A 19,750-nucleotide genomic window follows, 5' to 3' on the forward strand; every position below is an offset into this window, starting at 1 on the left:
GCCTTATTAGGTGTGCCGACGAACGGTCGGCATTCCTTTATAAGGAGGCGGTAGCCAGGGTGGGGGAAGTTTGGAAATCGGATCTCCCGATGCGGCCTCGTGCTCGCGTCTGGCTTCCGGCCAAACCCTCTACCCCGACCGAAATTGAAGAGATATTGCGGTATTGCAATTCATCTCTTCCCAAGACTGGAAGGTGGTTAGGCTGGAGAGGACTGAGGAACCCTATCGGCGAGCGCTGATACTCCTAAACAAGCTGATACTCCTCTCAGCATTGCAAAAGGGGCCGTAAGCTATGACTTCAGTCTCGAGCACCTGTTTAAGGAGGCTGAGATCGATAGTACGGATGATGGTGCCGAACTTGCACTGCTGGAGAAGAGTTTGGAGGATGAGGATCCTCCAAATTAACCTCCAGCACTCAAAGGTGACCTCCGCCGATCTATTGCTTCTTCTAGGACGGGACGAAGCTGACGTGGTACTTATCTAGGAACCGTGGCTGAGCAGCAACGGTATCTCTGGTTTAAGGATAAAAAGCCACAAGCAAGTAGAACCAGAGCCTGCTTGTTGGTCAGAAACGAACTTATCGTTTTTCTTTTGCCTAATTTTAGCAACGCAGATGTCGTCACTCCTAGACTGGAGGACAATGCTGGAGAACTCTGGCTTGTCTCAGCCTACATGCCGCACCACGACGACGAAGATGGAGCCACTTTCGTACCTGCTGAGAAGGGCTCTGGCAGAGGCCAGGCGCAAAGGTGTCGCAGTCTTAATAGGATCGGATGGTATTGTAATTCAAGGCACACTGTCTGGGGGAGCTCGGCCATCAACGCAAGAGGTGAGTCACTTTTTGATTTTATTTGTAGTGTAGACCTTTCTTTATGTAATAGGGGGATCAACCCTACCTTTGTGACAGCTAGCAGGGCGGAAGTCCTTGACGTTACGCTAGCCTCTAGGGAAATTGCTCCCTGATTTCGGAATGGAAGGTTCTAGACGACCATTCCTTCTCCGATCATAAATATATTGGTTTCAGCTTGAAAGCCTTGCGCCCGGAGCTCAAAACCTATAGAAATTTGAGGAATATCAACTGGGGCATATAATGCAGGAAGCTCCGATCAGCTCTTCCAACCGCATCTGACAGGGATTCGATCCTATCTGCGGATGCGGTTGATGAGCTCGTCGAGGTTTTCAGCTCTGTTAGTAGAACTACTATTGAAAGCTGCTGTCCTCTGAGAACTCAAAAAAGCAAAGGGAAACCCCCTTGGTGGACTCCGGAGATAACGGAGATCAGATCTTCGAGCAGAAAACTTTTCAACCCCGTCAAGCCCGTAAAAGTGGCTCTAGTGACGACTGGGCGTTGCCCAAGGCCGGACTGGCCATTTACATGTCCGAGTTGAAGAACGCCAAAAGGGCTTCGTGAAGAGCCTTCTGCGGTAGTGTAGTAGGCTGTCATCAGTCCTCACGGTTCAGGCGCATTTTTGCAAAAATTGGGGTATCTGAAAAATGCAGATAGTAGTTGGACAACGAGCAGCGAGGAGTCGTTGAAACTACTCCTGGATGATCATTTTCCACTAAATCATTCCGCTGAAGAGTTCCACTGGGTGAGCTGCAGGAGGGCTGTACAGCCTTCTTGGACCTTCTGGACGATCGTCACCTTACCTGGGCGTTAAAATCCTTCAAACCCTTTAAGTCCCCGGGGCCCGATAGCATTATTCCGGCGCAACTACAGCGTACGGTTAAGATGTCATGCAGCTGGCTGGCCCCCATTTACGCGAACTGTGTTAGATTGGACCATGTCCCGAAGGTCTGGAGACAGGTTAAGGTAACTTTTATTCCAAAGGCCGGAAGCTTTCACGTCGGTGAAAAAGATTTCAGACCCATCAGCCTATCCTCGTTTCTGTTAAAAACATTGGAGAGGCTTATGGATCTGTACATTAGGAGCAGAATACCGAGGGGGCCGCAGCATGCCTATATCAAAGGCAGGTCGGTCGACATGCTTTTCATGATGTAGTGTCATGGCACAAGGAATTTTCTGCAAAAGGAATTTTCTGTGGGCACCTCTCTCGACATCGAGGGGGCCTTCAATAACGTGAGACCAGAGGCAGTGGTTAAAGCCCTCGAAAAGTTTGAGGTGGAATCGAACCTCAAGCACCTCATTTTTAGTCTTCTTTGCGACAGAACTGTCGCAGCGGAGTGGGGTGGTGCCAAGACAACCAGAAAAGTGAATAGGGGAACTCCACAGGGGGGAATACTCTCCCCAGGCGCAAGGCTGTCGGGTGACAGCCTATGCTGATGATGTGGTTTTTATGGTTAAGGGAAAATTCCTGAATATCGTCTACTAGCTCACCGAAGGGTACCTGAATGTGGTATCTAGCTGGGCGAATAGAAGTGGTCTAATGGTTTTATTTACTAGGAGGTATAAGATCCCAAATGTGCCTCTCCCCTCCTTCGGGGGCTCACTTCTTCAACCTGTTGATAAAGTGAAATACCTAGGGCTTATCCTCGATAGAAAACTTTCCTGGAGGCCAAACATTGAGGAGAGAGTTAAGAAGGCATCGGTCACCTTATACTGCTGCAAAGAGGCTACGAAACCGTAGTTAAGCCAGTAACGTTCTATGGTGTGTTCGTCTGGTGTAAGGCGCTCGAAAGGTCCGCACTGGCTAAAAAGCTTGAGCGGATCCAAAGAGTGGCGCTCATCGGAATCTCCGGTGCACTGCGAACCTACAATGGCTTTAAATGCTATTTTAAACATAGCACTTGTGGACATTGCCGATAGGTGCATTGCTGCGAAGTGTGCTCTAAGGCTCAGGGAAGCTGGGCTTATTAAGAGGTTCGAACAAGGACACGCCAAAATTCTTTCCTCCTTCAGCTGCATTCCAGAAAATTTAGATCACTGCGTAACTGAGGCCACTAGAGGCGGCTCCTTCTCCGCTCATATTCCAACGAGGGACATGTGGATGGGAAGAAGCCACTGGAGAAGAGGCGCGGTGAGCTTTTTCTGCAAGGAGCTCTCCGTCAGTCTTAGCATCAGGCTACCGGACCACTGTAGGGTTTTTCAGGCGGAAGTGGCTGCTATCAAGATGGCGGCAGGAGATCGGGGGAACTTCTCGCCCTGAGCAAAGTGCATCTCGCCGCTATGGTAGGAGTTCTCACTGGACACTGTCCAATGGGCACTCATGCGGTACGGATTAGAGTACTACCCAATGCTAGTTGCAAAAGTTTCATAGAGGAGGGCGAGGTGGAATCATCCCAGCACTTTCTCCTCCACAGTCTGGCTTTCACTAAGCTGAGATTGAAAAATCTCGGCAATCACACTTTTGGCGGACCTGAATACTTAGCCGAAATGGATATTGGCTCCTAACCTAACCTAACCTAACTTATATGCTTGAGATTAAAATTGTTCTTTTTTACCTTTCTATCCGGTTTTTATTAATTAAAAAAATTTGTTTTTATTGTTTCATCTGGTATGTGGTATTAAATTTTTTTTATTTTTTAATCCGGTATGCGGAATTCAAAATTTTTTTTGTCCCCTATTTGGGATTCCAAAAATAAATTTATTTTAATGTTGATCTTTTTAATGCATTATTTGCAACCCTGTACAGAACAAAAAAAACGCAATCTTCGCCTGCACCGAAGCCATATTACCCTACCTGCATTTTTTATAGCATAAATGTGTTCAAAAGGATTTTTTTCTTGATTTTGATCATTGTAGGAATACCTTAGATAATAAAAATTTCTATACAAGGACTTGATTTAAATTGGTCAATTTGTATGGCAACTAATGCTCCAGTTTTTTGATTTGTACAATTTCTTCGGAAATCTAAGCCAAATATCATAAAGATGCGTCCACAAATAAAGAAGTTTTCCATCAGTCAGACAAACAGACGTGGCTACATTAACTCATTATATATATATAATTATATACTTTATAAGGTCTCCAACGTTTCCTGTTGGTCTCTTCAGGGTATAAAAATAATATTGACGTACCTAACAGATTTTCGTTCCAGACGTGAAGCCTTCGAAACATAGTACAGTTTTTGCTGGTATAAAATATTGTAAAACCTTGAGCAGAAATATGGAAAAGCTTGAGTCTAATTTCTGTCAATATGCTTTCTGTGTAAGCATTTGTTGGGTTAACCAATCTTAGAAGATTCTACTAGTTAGAATAAGCATTATTCGATTTCTAATTTGATACACTAGAAAATAAGATATAATATTATTAATGATATCTGTGCTTTTTATCAAGTCTCTTTATATGTGATATAACTATCCGGCTCAACAGATCCGATATTTTCTGAATAATACCTGACTTTTGACGGAGTTTAAGTTTACATAGCTTACTACTCACGCAAAAAAACATGTCAATACAAATATATTAGATTGCCGGAGCACCAAACCCTAAATAACGATATAACGATTTATTAATAAAATACTAGAAGAAAGGTAATGAAACCAATACCAACACCTCAGTATTTTATATTGAAGAATGAATGTTCTATATATACAATATAAAATACTGAGATGTTGTTATTGGTTTCATTACCTTTCTTCTAGTATTTAAATACATATATTTAGCTCTATTCATACTAACCAAATTCATCTTTACAGCGAATAATGCAGATGGAAACTATATAAAGGAAATCCCTTGATTTACCCCAAATAAGTAAATAGTTACAAAAAAGAAACGACCAGAAGGAAACTGCAAAATTTAAACAAACCAGCTGTAACCCAATTTTTATGAAAAATAAAGCGTAGAAATCATAGGAAAGATAATGACACCAAGTAATAAGTGATAATAATAGTAAGTAATAATAAGTAAGTAAGTACAAATACTGGACTTTGACACATAATATTCCGGGGAATATCTCACACATAAATTATTACTATAACATAAATATTCACTCATTTTTCTTCCAACCAGTGTGTGGAGTGTAATGCAACCAACACTCCCTAAATAAATATTAAATTAAAGTATTAACATTGAAATTTGAAATGTAGTATTTGCATAAAATACAAATTAGCAAGAAGTCGTGTGCAAATAATGACGTGCAAATTATTATTTCACTAAACAGTGTTAACACAATTAATCATTACCACGTTTTAAATAATATGCTAATGATTAGATTTTGCCAAAATGTGTAAAATAGTGATTTCGGGATCTTACAAATTGTCATTACTAGTTGTAAATTTATTCTGGTTCTGGAAATCATAACCAATGAATATACTCGAGAGTAGAGTGCGCCCATTCGGGACACACAACTCTAGACTGCAGAATTATAACAAAATTTAATTAATTATAATAAAATATTATGCAAATTGAATGAATTATAGGCAATGAACGGAATTCAGCTCGCGATTAGTGAGCAAAATTAATTAGAACTACACACATACATTCAAACATACACGTACAATTTTTTTGATGAGATGTTAGCTCCACTCCAGGTATATCATGTTGTTTGTATATAAATAAATATGTGCTTACGTGTCGTTATTATTTACGAAAGGTTGATTTGTTTACTCATTAAATTACGTAAAATCATTTAATTAAAATGCGAATTTCATATACGGAGCTGTTAATTGGAAACAGAAACACGACGGAGGTGAAAAAGGAAAACGACTATTTGTGTTGGATTTCGGCGATTGTACTGTGCTAAGTTGAGTAATTTAAATGCAAAGCTGAAGTTGGATACACCAATAAAACAAATGCACACTCACATATATTGCAACACAAATGAAATTTCAAAGTCATAACACATACAAATATTTAGACTTAGGGTTGAGAAACGTAACGGGTTGTTCCTAATAACATAATTTTCAATCAAATCAAATCAAATAAAATCTAAGCAAATCAAATCAAATCAAACAATTTTGGAACTACCCTGCAATGGGAGTATGGTAAGTTAAACTCTAATTCAATTGTTTGTGGCAATTGTGGCTCATACATCTACTTAGCGGTATTTACACACACGTTTATGTAATTATGTGCCCTGTTGTCAAAGACAAAAGCCGCAATGTGGCCCGGCAAATGTCAACCGCTGCGGTCGCACTAACTGCACATGTGTAGATGGGCACTCACTCGCAGAACTGTACACATATGTGCCCCAGCACTGAGTATTTGCAAAAGCACGTGTGCAATGTTCAGTTGCATTTGTCACCTGCTTGTACGTGACTCGTTTGCAAATGCATTACACGCTTTCAGATAAGTGCAATTGATCGGATATTGATTAAAATATGTGACAGCTGTGAATAAATTACTTTAAAATTAATTTATTTACATAATGAATTCTTTCCATATTCCAAATATATGTTACAGTCGGATCAAAGAGTGTGGTAAGAAGTGTAAACGCTTGAGTCCTATAACTTTCAACATAAAGAAAACATTTATTCTAAGATAAGTTGGTGCTCTGTATTGAGTTAAGCGAACCAAACTTCATTCTACTGAATTAAGTTCCATCATTGTTTTTGTAATAATTGTTAAAATTTTAAATTATGACAGATTTTTTAAGTCCCAGGAACTTTCGCCTTCCTTCTTTTTCCTAGTTCTGTTCTTGCACTTACCGATTTCAGCTCCAAAAATATCATGTTAATACAACCTAACATTTGTATTTAAAAAGATAGAGTAAGCGTATTTAAAAAGTAAAGTACGAAAGCATGTGTATCTATTCCGAACAAGTCTTTAAGATAAATATTCATCGTAAGTCCGGAATATTCCAACAAGCTCATGGAAATCTGAAACGGGGTGCTTATTTATAACGCTCTTCTAACCAATCTTCCCATGCGTAATTCAATTAAAACAAGAAAACCTGTTAACTTCGGTTGCGCGTCAAATAATAGAGTTTCCCATACAAGTACTTGATTCCGATTGTTCAGTTTATAGAGTCTCCACGTTTCCTTCTGGATGTTACAAACTTCGTGGGAAACTTAATACTTATACCCTATTCAGAAAATACAGAAAACTAAATACGCTGGAGATTAGACACCTTAAAACTAGTTGCCTTTTTTTGCAACTATCACCTTAAAAATCATGCTTATTTTTAGTAGATCTACGACAACCAAATACATCACTCCCCTGAGAGGTACCTACATGGTAAACAAAACCAATTTTACACGTACAGCGATATACACATACACATGTATATTACTAAATTTGCACATGCTTACAAATGTGTATATATTACCTAGATTACATGTATATGTAACTGTGTATGTGGGAAAGCGGTCTCACTTATAGCCTGCTGACTTTACCGCATTCCTTGACAAATAAACTGCCACTTTGCAACAACAGCAAACCGTAGGGTTGTCAACAATGTTGTCAATGTGCTATTTACCTTTTTGCCATTACAGACATTATAGCTGCTGCTTTTATGGCTATTGTTTGTTGATTTTGTTGCTACTGTTGGTTCAGCTAGTCGATAATAGTAATTGTACGGCGCTGAGCGAAGAATGGCTGCGGCTGCGGCAGCAGCATTTACTTGTGTTGATATTGCTAATGTATGTGGAATATCAGGATTACAGACAAAAATATACATACAAACACCCACGTACAAATGCTTACAGGTAGATAGCGACTTGTTTATGACACATTTTTTTAGACATGTGTGTGAGTTCGGATGTCATCTTAGCCGCAACTTAATGCTTAAAAATTAGCACAATAAGTCACCCTAATGACTCGCTGCAAAATAGAGTGAATGGCGAAAAGGTTGCAATAAAGTTTAAACGAAGACATATGCTCATACCACGCATTGAGCGCAATTTCTGTTAAATAATTTTGGACAACTTCTTTTGTTCTTCATTTTTTGTCTCCAATTTAAGTTTTTCTACAAACACATCTAAAATGAAGGACACAAAGCATCCCCTCGAATGCAATTTCTGATTTCTATGTACTCGTATGTGTGCTGAGTAGCGCCTGAAATGCTGCTGTGACTGAAACGTTTCATTCTAACACAGCGGCAAGCGCACATGTGTACAGCTGCTTGTGGACTTCTCTACAAATCTCGCCCGATTTAAATTTTCCTTTCCATCGTCACTCGGCCATTTGCTCATTTCGTTCTTCTCGATTGTCGCTTTATTCTTCCAACGTGTTTTTTCCCTAAGCTCATTCGTTGCTCTTGCACTAGTTCTTCCGTTTGTTGACTGGTTGACTCTCGCCCTGTCCGTTGCTGCCAACAACACTTAACCCCAATACACAATTTAATCTTTTAACACTTTTTTATCAGAAGACACAAATCCCATCAAAGATTTTTAACACGAAACGTGTTAACCGTCCAAGGCACAAGGTATACGGAAAGCACAGTGTTGCTACAAGTGTGTGTAGATTCATGCTGAAGCATTTTGGCCACAAGTGTAACAGTGAGGTAAAAAAGTAAAAAACAACAGAATAGTTTTCAATGGCAACAACTGTGGCCGTGGCCACGCCTTCCAATAGGTTTAAAGTATATATGTATCTTACAAACCAATAACAGTTATATAGAAAACTAGTAAAAGTGCGATAACTCATTAAAGATATCAGTAAAGTTACTGGAGCTATGAGTCGGTGCAAAACACTGAAAATGGGACTGGCAGCACTCACTTTTGTTTGAAATCTCAAATTTGGTAGATGACAAATGTTACAAATATTACAAATCATGCCTACTTCCCATATAATAAAATCTGAAATTCCATCAGTTTTTTCACTTTGCGATATATAAATCAAGCAGCAACGAAGGTTTCGGAACAAAAATTTTGCACAAATAGTTCCATCAGAGTGTGGCATCTTTCCATTATAAATGGTCGTATTTGCACCATAAGTTTTCAATGCTCCAGACACCAATTATTAGATCCTCAGCGTCAATGGGTGAAATTTAATCGAAAATATAGGTAAGCTTGTGAGAATTTTAATGAAATGCAGAGGTCACCTTGCTCTGCTATTGGTTTGAAATCGGTCTAGACCTTGATCTCACCCCCATACCGAGATTTGCACAAACCTAAAAATATCCCTTTGAGTCTTGTGTGAAATGTTCGGTCACTTCTAAACTGACTTCGTTATAACATGTTTGGTGAACATATCCTATGCAGTATTCTTCAGTACTCCACTTATTTAGAAAAAATTAAACTAGAAATTTTGACCGTGTGGTTGATTAGTTGTACATCGATTAGAATTGAAAAGCATGGATATATCGAAATTAGGCTATTTTCCAAAAGATCATGTTCACTCTTTACATTCAATATTAAATACCAATTTTAAGCCAAAGTGTCGTTGCATTGAAAACTAAGCCGTTAGAAGAGTGAAGCCCTCCACTTGAGTACGCCAGTGTGTACGAGTGATATTAATTTGACAATTATCTAAAGTTATGGAACACAAAGAGGAGCAACAAAGGCGTGAACTGGAATGTGAGATGAGAAAAATTTGATTTTGTGCACCACTTTTACACACACACAAACGCTCATGAAATATAAAATTGGCGTAGGAAAGGAGGAGCGCAATGATGAAGTGATGCAAAGGGTTAAAACTTTTTAAATTAAGCCAAGCAAAAGCCAGCGTGGAAACGCAAAGTGTACACAGGACAATCAAAGCAAAAAAAAAGAAATAAAGCGTTGCAAAAAAAAAAAACAGGAAGGAAGAAAAAGCACTACATGTTTATCACTTCCTAAGCTGCTGCTGAACGAAAGGCGGAAGAGCGGGAGCATAAAAAGCGTACGGCAGCTAGTCGGGTTAGTGAGAAAGCCGAGTGCTGCATTGTTAGTGACTGGCGCTGCCGTTGTTAGTTTTGTTGTCATATTGTTTCCTTCCGATGTGTTGTTAAATGCCAATAACTCTAGTTGCAAAGCAAAACCAGAACACAGCCACAATAACGGCCGGCTCCGAGCTGTGTAGGAATGTCGGCAACGAGTACGACAACCCGGCGAGGAGCAACGGCAGCAGCAGTATTACGTGTAGTAACAGGATAAAAGCTGCATATGTCGCACCAATACTATTCTAAGTCGTGCCACAAAAGCGTGCCGTGTCATGCCATGCAAGGCCAAAGTTTTTTGCTAACATTGAGAAAACTTTTGCAAAGCAAATGTGTGGTTGCACGGAAGTTTTTTGTTGCACACCAGCCGAAGCAGCCAAGGCGCTAGCAATGAAATGCTCGTATTTTATACAAACGGCTGGGCTGGTGTGAAAGATGCATGCAGTACAATGCACTCTCACCATACACACACCGCCATTTAAGTGCTCCGCATGCATGTCTGTATATTTGTATATTTTTTTGTTGTGAAAGTAGCTAGGGAAAACTTTCAACAAAAGGCGACACTTATAAGTTTCAACTTTTTAGTTTAAAATATTACAATATGGCAACACTGACACACCGCAGCTACCAAGCGGGAGTGTACTCTTGATTATAAATAAAATTTGTAACGCCTTTTAATAAAACTCATAAATGAAAATTAGATACGAACCGAAGGCCAAGCAAAGTTGCATGCTACAATAAAAGTAAGCAAAGTTTAAGGGCAAAAAAAACCACATCTACTACAAAAAACGCCGGTAGGGTACAGCAACATTAAACTACAGTTTTATTACTTTCCCGACTGACTGACATGCATAAGGAGAGCACCTGAGGTGGTCAATGTCGTCAAAGCTCAAAACTCTAAACGATGCGACAAAATGCTAGGAAGTATATGAACATCTTATTTTTATAACCTTAACATTTACATTAACATTAGTATAACCATTAACATTAACATTAGCATTAACATTAACATTAACACTAACATTAACATTAACATTGACATTAACATTAACATTAACATTAACCTTAACATTAACATTAACATTAACATTAACATTAACTTTAACATTAACATTAACATTAACATTAACATTAACCTTAACATTAACATTAACAATAATATTAACATTAGCATTAACGTTAGCATTAACATTAACATTAACCTTAACCTTAACATTAACATCAACATTAATATTAACATTAATATTAACATTAACGTTAGCATTAACATTAACATTATCATTACCAACAACATTAACATTGCCAACAACATTAACACTAACATTAACATCAACATTAACATTAACATTAACATTAACATTAACATTAACAATAACATTAACATTAACATTAACATTAACATTAACCTTAACCTTAACATTAACATTAACATTAATATTAACATTAACGTTAGCATTACCAACAACATTAACATTAACATTAACATTACCAACAACATTAACATTAACATTAACATCAACATTAACATTAACATTAACATTAAAATTAACATTAACCTTAACATTAACATTAACCTTAACCTTAAAATTAACATTAACCTTAACCTTAACCTTAACATTAACGTTAGCATTAACATTAACATTACCAACAACATTAACATTACCAACAACATTAACATTAACATTAACATTAATAGTAACATTAACATTAACAATAACATTAACATTAACATTAACATTAACATTAACATTAACATTAACATTAACATTAACATTAACCTTAACTTTAACATTGACCTTAACATTTCCAATAACATTAACATTAACATTAACATTATCTCAAAAACTGAGTGATAAGTTCATATATACTCGTACAGTTAGACAAACGAATTTAGCAAAGAAAACCGAAAGTGAAGTATCTAATGGAATTTTAAATTCTGTTATGTGGGTAGACGTGGTTTTTGTCTGATTTCGCCTATTTTCACACTGTAATGTAGAAATATCAGTAATGTAGAAATATTATTTGAAGCACTTAGTAATTGATTTACCGTGCTTTAAGTAGTTTTTATCAAAACCGTTAAATGGTTAGAGGGCGGAGTTATTCCGATTTCAGCCATTTTTGCTCTGTCAGTAAAAGTCTTTAAAGGTTTTGGCCTTAGCGAGTTTGGTTATTGTATCTTTTGTGGATTAAGAGATATATACATCAAACCTATTTTAGGGCGGATCACGCCCATTTTTCCAAAATGTTTACCTGTTGCAATCCTCTGTACCTAATTACAGTTTTATATCTCAATTAAGTGCTTAATTATGAGCTTTTATACAATAGGTTTTCTAATAATAGCACTTTGTGGGCGTGGCAAAGGTTCTGATTATAACTCTGTATCTATTTCAATTCGTTTTAGGTGATACAAACAACCGTAGATGAGATTAGATAAAGAATGATATACTATTTTAAGATGCCAAAGTTATATAGAAATCAATTTTCCTAAAGCAAATTTGCCTAGATGAATATTTTCAATTTCTTTAATTTTGTACAGTATACTTTGGATTGGTAGTCTTATTTCTTGGTTCGTACTAAAAAAGTTACAACGTTCTGATCAGTTGATGATATGTAACGTATCATTCATTGAATTTTGAGAAATGTATAAAATATATTATAACAGTGTACAAACAAACAGGCAAAAGTAACATATTCCCTGCCGAAATAAAATTTTATTTACTTAAAAGTTCTAGCAAACTTCCTGCCACCAAATTAAATACCTATATAAAATAGTGTCTATCTCATTAACGCAATAAAAACCAAACATGAAACAAACAAAAAGCTCAAAAATATTTGCGCCAACTGAAAAAAATGACAAGCATTTAAGCTTCAAATAACCACAACCAATTTTCTTTCTCCATACCTTCACTTATTAACTTCACGAAAAACGCATGCGGTTCCCAAATATAAAGAAAACTTCAAGGAAAATGTGTCTCTGCGGAAATGTTTAGATACAGCAAGAGCAGGAAAACAATCCAATAATAATAAAATCTGTGCAAACAGCTGACTGAAAAGAGACAACAACTTTCAGTGATAATAAATTCTGTTTACCTTCCAAATGATTGATTAAATATGCAAAAAGTGCCTAACGGCGAATAGCGAATAGCAAAGATGTGAGAACGCAGTGCGAAACACGCACAACTTACCAGAGATAACACGGAAAGAAAAACACTTACAAGAAAACTCTAAAAATTTGAAAAATAGCCGCAAATATCGCACAACACAACAACAAAAAAACGCTCACACTACCACACTTTCCAGCAGTTGAGAGCAAACTGGCTATGAGTAACATAAAAAATGCCACTTCATTTGAAACACTCGCACATACACAAATGCACAATCACGCATATTAAAAAATACATAAACCGGAGCTGTTAATACGTCGGTGGGGACGTGTATGCAAGTGAGCGGAAAACTTGGTGAGCAGAAGACACGGTAGCGCCGTAACAAATTGTCAATTTACAAATAACAAAAGCAAACAACTTGTCCCAGCATACGGGAACCCATTACCCCCTAGGAGCTGATTTTGTTGCTATTGCCATTCTACGAGCTGTTTTGTACGCCATAAAATCTGTGAGAGCTATAAGGCGGTAGCGAAATATACGCTTTGTGCTCTTCTATGAAAATTTACTTAAATAAATAATAAATTAAGTGGGTGAATTATGCGCTGTGGTGCATAGTGTGCCGTTTTTACTACGCGCCCGTTTTATTTGCCAGCCATATAGTTGACTCTTTGACAAACTGCCTTCAGGACATTGTCATCCCGGAGGTCGCAAGGTAGGCAATTGCATGACATTATTTATTCGGTTTGTTTATGAATTTTGCAAAGTTAATGTTTTTTGCCTTAACATAACACATAGCAGAACAAAAATCCGTTCAAGTTTTATACCCTGAAGATTTCGATTTATACACTTTCTGAAAAAGGTGAAAGTGGGAAATTAGTGACACTAGACCACTAATATTGATCAGATGGATTCGAATATAAATAAGTGAACTTTATAAAGTAATATCGTGAACGATTTGAGATGCATATAACGAACTAGACTTTCCCAGTCAATTATCATAACTGTACCACAAGGATGTACGTGAGAAATATTCGCCGAAATATTTACGAACAATAACCCCAAAATACAAGAACAGTTAAGACAGTATGTATTGTATCTCGAAGAATCCTAACCTTTAATTTAGATGTACTGTTCTCATTGGATGTTTAATTTCATAATATCTCCAGATATTACATAGGCCCACAATGATTTTGGTGCCGCTTAAAATAAGATTGATTTCAAGTACAATCGGTGCTCACAAAAGCTTGATACTTAATTTTTTAATGCTACGAGTAATTTTCATCATCATCAAACCATCTAATAGCTTTTCATTACCTAAACCGGGAAACTTTATTGAATGATATACAAAATACAAACCAATTAACATATTTCTTCAGGGGATGCATTGGAGGCAAAGCACAGAGCACAGCTTCATGTTAATAATCAATGTCTAGTAAAACATACTTTAAACTTTGCTTACAGCAGTCCATAAACAATATCCATTCTTCAGCGTTGCACCTAGAGGGCTCCAGTTTTATTATAATTGAAGTTCTTATAGTGAACTATACCCTTTTAAGAGCTAAAAAATTTAAGAATATCTTTTTTCGCGATCACCATGAAATTTTATTTTTGTATTGTACCTTGCAATAATGAATTTTATCTTTGAGTCTAGATGTTAGTAGCTCAGATCGCTCTTTTGAAATGTCAAAATGGCGATGTTGACACTTCGAAATCTGTGGTTTTGAAAATTTTGAAAAAGGGCGTGGCTTCGCCCCCTAATAGATTTAATGTACATATCTCCCAAACCACTTCTGCTACGTCAGCCAAAATTGTTCAGAAATTCTTCTCAACACCTTTTCCGACAGTGTAAAAAGTAGTGAAATCGGATGTTAAGTACACCCTCTCCCCATATAAAGGTGATGCTGAAAACTACTAAAAGTGCAATAACTCAACATATAAATAAGCCTTTATATAAGCTGGTATCAAAACTGGGTAATGGGCGTGGCACTGCTTATCTTTAGATGTAAATCCATATCTCAGGACCTGTTATACCATTTGTTAAGCCAATTTCTTCACTGAAACGATAAAATCGTCTGTGCTAATTGAGTCGAGTACATAACATCAGCAAGTGTTTTTCAAATAGTCGCTCCTTAGTGCTAAGATTATCATCTACAAATTCAGATCTAGTTCTGTTTGATTTTCACAACGCAGATAGCTCATCTTCCTCAGTACCACCAGCTGGTATTGTATTGATTGTAACGGGTGTTTTTTTAGAGGTATAGAACTTTAAATTGCAATAAAACAACGATGGATTATTCAATTGACATGAATTTTATTTATCCGAAAGATAATCTTGTGGCATTACATTTTAAATGTTTCTGGCCTATGACCGCCACGGCTGACTCGGATGTAGTCCAATCTGGACATCCAATTTTTGATGACTTTTTCCAACATTTGTGACCGTATATCGGCAATAACACGGCGAATGTTGTCTTCCAAATGGTTAAGCGTTTGTGGCTTATGTGCATAGACTAATGACTTTACATAACCCCACAGAAAGTAGTCTAGCGGTGTTAAATCACAAGATCTTGGAGGCCAATTCACAGATCTAAAACGTGAAATTAGGCGGTCCCCAAAGGTGTCATTCAATAAATCGATTGTGGCACGAGCTGTGTGACATGTTGCGCCGTCTTGTTGGAACCACACCTCCTGGACATCATGGTTGTTAGTAATCATGGCTCTATACCGATCACCATTAACTGTAAAGTTCTGGATCTCATCATCTTTGAAGAAGAAGTAAGGACCAATGATTCCACCAGCCCATAAAGCGCACCTAACACTTGATGATTAGTTTCACTTCAAATACGGCAGTTTTGTTTGTTGAACAATGAATGTAGTGCGCGATACGTATTCCTCACAGAACCATTATTTTCGAAATAAAATTGCACTATTTGCAGGCGTTGTTCAGGCGTAAGTCTATTCATGATAAATTGCCATCTTCAACAGTAGTGCCAACTTAAAGTTCTATACCTCGAAAAAACCCACCCGATATTTAGAACTAGGGAAGCTGGATCCATACACACCATGTGGGGTTTTACTTTGATTAACTGAACGATATTGACAGGTTTAAGTTTGTAATACTTATTAATCCATTTCTTCCTATATGGTTTGTTATCAAAATAACTTCTACATTATAGATTAATGTAAGTTAAAATTATACTAAATTAACATACAAAACAGTAATTTGGTACACGATATCTCTGTAGCGAAAGACACTTGTGGGCTAAAAATCCCCTTAAGTGTTTAATGTACCGCCAAAGCCAAGGCAAACAAACTTGCTGAAAAAAATAACGGTTATGTTGAAAACTGCTAAAAGTGCAATGGCGTGGTGTCAAGGTATTTCATCTTACATCCAAAAAACGGCGAAATCGGAATATATATTTTCACACAAAATATGTGGACCCCAGCGCACATGGCAGATTTTTTATCTCTATTGGTTAATCTGAGAGGTCTAGTATTATATTTTTGTGGTGATAGCATTCCTTGTGCCAAAAATTTGTGAAATTGTATTAATACTTCCGTTAGCCTCCATCTATTAGTCAATATGTAAGAAATCTTAATGAAATTCAGAAGATCTTTCCTAATAACTGTGTATCCTCGTGCCTAAAATAGATGAAGCCAATGCAGTACATCGCTTAGTTTATTATAAAGTTTCGCCAACACCAGAAGCTGTTTCCCCGGCTTTGATCCTTGAAAGTTACGCAAGAATACCATTTTCAATAGTGGTCTGTTTACATTCGTGGTCAATGAGCTAGTTATCAGAACAATAAAAACTAATAATTTTAACTTTTAAGCTCTAAGAAATTCATCTTTAATATCGGTTCTTTGGAAACTACAAAATTTCCTCATTCTATTGCTAATATCTTTGTTTTGTAGTTTTTCCACCTTATGCTAAAGTAAATATATTTACACTGAGGAGCAATAGCTTAGCCGTTGTTTTTATGGTATATGTCAACCACAAAAACAAAATACCGAACACACCAAACGCTAACAAAGAAAATTGCATCAGCTCAGGTAAGTATATTGAAAGAAGCTGCAAGCAGCACCAGCTTAAATGGCTCGTGGCAGCCCCCGTTGGCGATTGCTGGCAACATTGGCTTTGGTATAACTGTGCAACCACTAAATTGGCTATAAGCAAAATTGCTGTAAAATGACTTAAACGAATGAGCTGTAGTAACAAACAAGTGAATGAGCGACAACGATAAAGGCGTGGGGGAGAAATCTGCCGAAAAAAGCACAAACAGCAGAAAACAGGACAAGAAAATGTATCTACAAAAAAAAAAGTGAAAAAAAATTACATTAACCGAAAAAGAAAATCTGCTGCTTTGAGCATCCGCAGGACGTCGAAACTGAAGCAACGAAAATAGCACAAAGCGTATAAAGAGGCGTAGAAGCGTAGGAGCAGAAAAGAGAGCGGCGGTAGATACCAGAAAACTGCCAAGCAGTAGATGCTTAAGCAGCAGCTATAGCTGCCGGTGATGCTGAGGGCAAATGATGCGCGGAAAGAAAATATGGCGATGCGACTCCGGCGGTGGCGCTGCTGCTCCTGCTGCTGTGGCTGCTACTGCTGTACAGGAAGATGAAAACATATTTTATGAGCTTCTTGGTGATGATAAAACTTTGTATTAAAAGGAAAAAATCCCGCTGGGAGAATAATTGAGACCTTTACATTTTATGCGTTTATATATCTATATGAGTACGTATATGTGTATTTTAGTGCAAGCTTCACATATGCACGCCACAGCATATAGAAACAATGTATCAGTGTGTGTGTGCGTGAGCGGGTGGCACTATCGCCTGAACAGCATGACTTTTTCGAGCAAACGCGCATTTCAGCGCTGAGGAAACCGCTAGGCGAGCGACCAAAAGGACGAAAGAGTAATATAAGCAAATACACAACTAAAACAAAATAACCATTAACTTCTTCTGCACCGAAGCTATAATACCCTGCTCAAGTGCATTTCTTACAGTATATGTAAAAATGTATAAAAGGGTATTTACCTTGGTTTTGATCGGTCAGCCTGAAATGCAGCTACAATACATATTTGCTATAATATTCGCCTTGGACAAAAATCCATACAAAATTTCGTGAAAATATCTTGCCAAATAAAACAGTTTTCCATACAAGAACTTGACTTTGGTTGATCAATTTCTATGGCAGATATATCATATGGTGTTCCGATATTGGCTGTTCCGACAAGTTAGCAGCTTCTTGCGGAGAAAATAACGTCTGCGAAATTTTAGATCGATATCAAAAACTCAGCGACTGGTTGGTATGATACAGATGGACAGACAGACGGGCATGGATAAATATATGTATAATAACAACAACATGTAGCAGCACACAAAATAAAATCAACATTATGGTGCACACACACACACTTACAAGAGAGTGGCAGCAGTAAAAGTGGCAACGATTTGCTATTTCTATAGTTTATGTTCAACCTTTTGTCAATGCTTTGTTGTTGCTGCTGTTTCTTCAATGCCATTTGCTACTTTTCAGCAGCTCAGCCACTTAACTGCAATCCTTTTGCAGTGCTCGCTCCACTTGCACTCGCATCGGCACCCAGGGAATCGATTGTAAGTACCCGCACAAAGTGCATTCACGCATATTTCAGTTGCTGTCGCAGCTGCGCCGCACTTCGCGCTTCACCCTCTAGCACCCCACTGTATTTTGACTAAAACCGCTTGAGGAGTTGGCGTATACTCCCGCTGGGACTGCAATGGAGACGCTTGTGTATAATATTTACGCTTGGTTAGTTGGCTTAAACAATATTGGCGGCTATAAGTAGCATTATTCGACGCTTTTAGTGGGTTGGAAAACTTGTATTAATAAATAGATTTGTGTATGTTTTTTCTAATTTTTTCAGTGAATTAATTATAAAATTTCATAATGACAATTCGTTCTGTGATAGTGGAAAATGTATGTATTGTCTTCATTCCCCTTTTCAGTTTATTATTTTAATTAGTCTATCTGAAGTACATATAAAAAAGATTCTGACTTTAAATTAATTCAGCAATACAAATTATTGCATGTTCTACAACAATTGATCAACATCACATGATACAGGACCTTTAAAATAGGCCAATAGGTAGGTGGAACTATTTCCAATTTCCCAGAACTTTCTGGAAAAGAATCCAAACAAATATTAGTATTATCTTTTTTGACAGAAATTTTGAATTTATGCCATTTGTAAAACTGGTCTCAAATCTGCCATATAGCTTTAAAGTAAGCGGATGTAACACTTTAAAGGGGTATCAGCATACTCTTTTGTATCGAATTCAATTCATTATATTCACGAAATTTTCCATGGATTATTGTCCAACGCAACGGTATAACCTCAAGAGAAATTATTTAAATCGGACCACTATAGCATATATCTGCCGTACAAACTGGCCGATAAAAATGAAATTTAGAATATTTTATATTTGTAAATGGTATTATTACTTTGGTGCCGAAATTACCGTTTTTTCTTGTTTTGAATATATATATACATATATATATATTTTTTACAATTTGTCGTGCGACAATAAGTAAATGCAATTATATTACAAGATTAGCACTGCTGCTGAAATTGCAATTCGTCCATTTAATACAACAGCATTTGAAGTATAAGATTTTTACTATATACCACAATTCGATTAGTTTGGTATTATACTTTACAACTTAATCAGTGCAGTTAAACTTAAGATCTAAATGTTAAGTCTAAGGGATGCAGCCGCCGAGTCTCGGATAAACTCGCACTTCACCGTATTTATTTTAATATATTTTTGTAAGTTGTTATTTTTGATGTACCACATAGCATTTGCGATCAACCTGAGAGGTTTGGAATTTTGCTACGTTCGACTTATATCCAAACAGTTTTAAAATTCATTTATATAAATCACTTTTCAGACTAAATTTAG

At 37.2% G+C, this 19,750-nt stretch overlaps 1 long non-coding RNA gene across 2 annotated transcripts in view; it reads right to left on the reverse strand.

Annotated features, from left to right (window-relative positions):
• Positions 1-18,702, reverse strand: part of LOC118679990 (uncharacterized) — a 102,486-nt gene extending 83,784 nt beyond the window's left edge. For both annotated transcript variants that reach the window (XR_004975517.2, XR_011398089.1), the window contains exons 1-2: positions 18,231-18,702; positions 17,846-18,074 (exon numbers count right to left, since the gene is read on the reverse strand). This is a non-coding gene — a long non-coding RNA (uncharacterized lncRNA). The remainder of the gene's footprint in view (positions 1-17,845; positions 18,075-18,230) is intronic.
• Positions 18,703-19,750: the final 1,048 nt, after the last annotated feature.

Source organism: Bactrocera oleae, chromosome 2, assembly GCF_042242935.1.
Source record: "Bactrocera oleae isolate idBacOlea1 chromosome 2, idBacOlea1, whole genome shotgun sequence".
In the NCBI taxonomy this organism is placed as follows: Eukaryota; Metazoa; Arthropoda; class Insecta; order Diptera; family Tephritidae; genus Bactrocera; species Bactrocera oleae.